We start from the raw sequence: 5010 nt of genomic DNA on the forward strand, positions 1-5010 counted from the left end.
AAATGAGTTTTTTAAACAAAAAAACCGCAGGAACTAAGTTTACCACCTAATACGATGCGGAGGACGAGAGGAGTACTCTGGAATAACGCGCCCGCCGTGAAGTAAGAGGTACGGGAACTCTGAGAGGAGGTCGTTACGTGGCAGACCGTCTAACTGCAAGGATGCCAATAAAATCGCCTAGTCGGATGGGGGACGGGATGGGCGGTGGCACTTACGCGAGGGCAAGAGAAACCACGTATCCTTGGACACATAGCTGGGACAAAAACGGGCCGAATTAAGTTCCTCTACGACCGAAAGCGACCTCACAGGAGCTTGTATTAACAGGAGCGCGCGCGCGTTCGGTAGAGTTCGGGGTGTGCCAAGGATACATTTCTTCCCCACGTTTCGCGCGTACGTTTCCCACACGATTGTATTGAAATGCGGTACGTAAACACAATACGTTGCGTCACGACGCCGTAGACACCGCGCCACACCGCGCCGTACGTCATGTGCGTCATGTGCGCGAAGCGTCATGGATTGACACAAGCGTGACAGTAGGAGAGCAAGGGGAAAAGGATGAACCATTGACTTTTCCTATGCAAAGTCAAGCGAAACTCCGGCGCAAGTTAGCCCTGTGAGACGGAAGATCAATACTCTGTCGCTCGAACAATAACTGAAGTAACGGGATGTGTGTTTCTGGCTCGAGCGGACTCAACGGAAGTCACAAAATTGCAAGTTGCAATTGCAATGAAATTACCATCGACGAATAAGTCACGCGTTACGATATATAATTTGTTGTACGTTTTCACTATCGTCGCTGCCAAATCTCTAAATCTCACATAAAGTTAGAGATTTTCCACTCTGAACGGGATTCACGTTGTTCACGGCGCTCGCTCGTACGTAACGTGCACTGCTTGCTCTCGTTTAAGTGTAATCGGGCGTATGTATCTGCCTCTTTGACATTACGGTCACGAGTGAACCTTTCACGGCTTCGTGGCTGTTGGAACGGTATAACGGAGACGGATCCCGTGGGTAGATCTCTCCCAGGTTGCGGAGGGGAGTGCTGAACGAAGGTTTCTCGATTACAAAATAGATTCGTCGAGTGGCAAAAAGTTCTTTTTTCACCGAAAGGCAACGCTGTTGCGTGACAAACGCGATTCTGTTCTTCTCTTTTTCCTTTTTTTTCGGATGAAAAATTAAGTGAAAGCGATGGACAATCGCGAGAGTGGCGTTCGCCAAAGAATCGTCGTATCGTCACTTGCGACCGGCGATACGATATTTCGTATTTGTACGATATTTATTGACATAACCGACTAATATTTGCCGAGCGAAAACGTGATATCGATACGACACGACAAAGTAACGTGGTGAAAAGATTCCATATTTGATCCGTCAACAAAGTAGGAGTGAGTTGAAAATACGAATACTCATTATCACCCCGTAGCTTCATTCGCGAATGAGACGTACGATCCGTATTTTCTGCTCTAACGAGATGTGCGAGAATTCTTATTACTACCGCGGATTTACACTCTATGTTTTCGCATTGTTTTGCCGTTCGCATCGTTCCGGAAATAGGAATCGACGAGTTGCAGCAGATGGAAAATATTTGATGGATTGCAACGGCACGTTTTGCGCGTTATACTTGGGTATGCGCGTGACTGAACTAAAAAATCGCACAATTGGAAAGTGCACGTGTTCAAATAAATAGTCACGCTATTAGTATTTGTTCACTACGACGCGAGTTTCTTTAAACGATATTCCACGGAGGTCTGATACAAATACAAATTTGGCTGACTTTCAAATGCGTATGCTTTCTGTGCGATGCGAAAACTCTTGTAAAAATAACAAGTTGTTGTAATCACATTGTGAGCTAATTTCATTATATAGGAGAAATCCCTTAATAAGCATTACCGAGCGAATAAAGGCTTTTCTAAGCGGGAATCTCGTTGTAGATGCGTCTCATGGACACGTAAGGTAGATAGTATCTTTGATGAGAAAAGGTCGTTACGATTCTTAAATGCATTATTATGTGTCAACGGCTACGCCTTATTTTGCCATCTAAATTGGTGCACGAAGGACGCGCGATCGTATAATTCTTCACTTGCAATCAACAAGCGGATGCTGACACATCACATCACCGTGGACAAACGAATCGATCTCGTCGCAACACCGTCGTTGCTTCTCTCGTGCTGCTTTTTGGTCGTTTTGCGGTGAATCCAACACGCCAAGTACAATGCATTAGCCCGGTAAAATATTATAATCGCGCCCCGAGAGAAAGATGTTCAAATATGTATTTGTGTGTTTATTTCTTGGCACATTTTCTTTACTTTTCGTTCAACTCGGACAATTTGTTCCTCAGTTCAAGGGTACGAAGGAAATTGTTTCTTCTTAATCAGTTTGGTCATGATCCCACTCTTATCTCTCAAGCAGACTCGAAGAGCAGTAAATCGCGTAGGATAAATTATCTCTGAAAATCTGCGGCGCTCCGAAAAACGCTCAGGTAGACAGACGATCGAGGACTCAATTCCAGCATGACATTCCAGATTTCCTCATGAAACTCTGTCACTGTAGTCGCTGTAATACCAGCGTGTAATAAGTGACTGCGTAAGAAACGGGCTGTCTCGTAGTCGAAAGAAAGCGGCAATATCTCGACAGTTCACGAAATTGTCCGTGAGCAACCTTCATTTTATTATTTCAATTCGTCCGAGCAGACATTGTCGTTGGTAGGGAACGAGACGGGTCCGTCTATTTATTAGCTGCCCTTACGATTCCGTAATAAATTTTCTAAGTAAATTCCGTTGAAATGAGGGAGAAGTAATATGTGAAACGATTGACTAAATTCGACGAGATCGTGTGTACCGACGCGCACTTCACGTCGCGATAGTCGCTAAAGTCACAAATTTCAACATATATTGTAACATGAAAGTAACGGAGTCACGCAATCTCAAGACAATATCGAACTATAAGTCCGGCTGGTTGTTACGTAAATGTACGCGACAAAAGAATTTGGGCTGAGAACGAAAGGTTTTGTCGTTTATGATCTTGATCCAGATAGGTCGCACCGGTAATCACTCGGGCGGGACCGACCTTTTTCAACGGTGCCGTTGCCGGATCGCGTTCACGGAACGACGATGATGTGTACTTTACGTGTAGAGAAATACCAGTGCTCGTTCACCAAGACAAACGGGCTTTGTCGGGAATTACGTAAGCGACGGGTAGAGCAGAAGCTACCACACCTTGGTTGGGGTGAAATCCATGTCTAAGAATTAAGTTTGCTTCATTTTTAAACAAATTGCATCAGGAACCAACTGTCCATTCCGTCACAAAATGTTAACATCTCAGCCGAGTTCAAGCCAGTTCAAACCGGTCGTTATCAGCTTTTGAATTAAACGCGAACGCTACGTTTATACTTTATGTATGATTGAAGGCGTGCAGGCTGCTCATGCCGAATGTGAAAAGGATTCGTAGCGCGTGTGTGAATTCCGTGTCCAAGTGAGTAATATACGCGGCACATTTATTCGTGTCTCGTCTAAGCGCGATGTGTTTCAAAATCTAACTCGTGTCCTTGCATCTTTGCAATTACGTTACGAGGCCACGTGAAATTTTCGCGATTTTCGTAATCGAGGAACGCGTTCCGCGCGCCTAAGTCACGAATGGCAACGAGTCGCTCGCATAAGCACGCGAAAAATAGATCGCCTCTCTTCAGAATGTTCTGCAATGCGTGGTCCGCTTGCTTTTATCGCGCTCGACAGAATTTGACGTTAATTTCGCGTATTAATTACGGTACTTTCTCTCTTGAGAGAGAAGTGCGTAAGCGATTTCTCAAAACAAAAAAGAAAGAGGGAGAGAGAACAAAAAGAAGGGAAGAAAAAGAGAGAAAACACAAGAAACCTAAAGGAAGTACAGACTTGATTTAACTATTAAGGCACGCGGTGAGAGGTACTCCTATTGAGAAGACGAGTTACGCCAACGCGTGGTGCAATGCTTACGCACACGTAGGAACAATGATGCATAAGCAATCGACCGTATTTTCATGTAGCCCTTATGTCGCCATTTATTACTAAACCGAACAACCGTAGAGACTTCACAGTAAATCAGTCATTAATGATCGTTGATTGTAATTCAATTTATATTTCACGAACATTCTCTTTCCACGAGCGGCTACTCGAAATTTTTTTCGGGCGAACAATGCAAGACAAATTTTGCGAAAAAAATATTTTGCTGAATTTTTGTAATATAAAACCTGTATCGTTTTATTAAAAAAAAAGAACAAAAATAAAATGTTTGCATCAATAGAGACGGAAATGTTTCACACATGAAAATATGACATTTGATGCATTTTTCAATGAAATAGTTAGAATTTTCATGTGAAATAAATCGTAAAATGAATGTAACGTTATTGAAATTTCTCGCACGTGCGAGAGACAGAAAGAGAGAGAAAGGGAGCTGGAGAAATAGAGGGCAAATAATTTACAAAATTCGCTTAGTTATTAGCATAAAGTGATTATTAAATACGCGTTCATCGAATCGATAAAATAAATAACCGGCATTCATTAAATCGAATATCGCTCGCGTTTGTTCCTGAAATTCAAATATGAAATTTAATTTCATATTCACACCTGACTGCTCTCCGCTGTCTCGCTGCATTCGAAATGTCGCGTGTACTTACACACATAGTAAATATGCGGCGCAAACAAGCCGAGAAATAATAATTTAACCGTCGGCGAGATTGTCTTGTATCTATCCTTTCGACACAATCGACCCTGACGACCGGAATCATTCCGCAGCATCTTTAACGTCTAACTGTAGGATTCGCACGAGTGACGTCCATGAGCAGCGGCGGACAACGATCCTACCCGTACGTTTTGCCGGTGAACTCCCGCGCAACCATAGAGACCTTCCGTTCGTTTGTTAGTTCTTTCGACCAGGATCGAGTACGATAATGACGACGACGATGACGAATAAAATTCGCCGAATCTCTCTCTCTCTCTCTCTCTCTCTCTCTCTCTCTCTCTCTCTCTCTCTCTCTCT

The 5010-nt window shown here is 43.5% G+C and overlaps 1 protein-coding gene across 2 annotated transcripts in view; it reads right to left on the reverse strand.

The window, feature by feature from the left end:
* The window catches only part of LOC116848797 (neutral ceramidase), a 31113-nt gene that overhangs the window by 14620 nt on the left and 11483 nt on the right, over positions 1–5010 (reverse strand). The gene's annotated exons all lie outside the window — the stretch shown is intronic.

The sequence above is a fragment of the Odontomachus brunneus genome, unplaced genomic scaffold, assembly GCF_010583005.1.
Source record: "Odontomachus brunneus isolate Ranch 3 - 2012 unplaced genomic scaffold, Obru_v1 Obru_scaffold_100, whole genome shotgun sequence".
Taxonomy (NCBI): Eukaryota; Metazoa; Arthropoda; class Insecta; order Hymenoptera; family Formicidae; genus Odontomachus; species Odontomachus brunneus.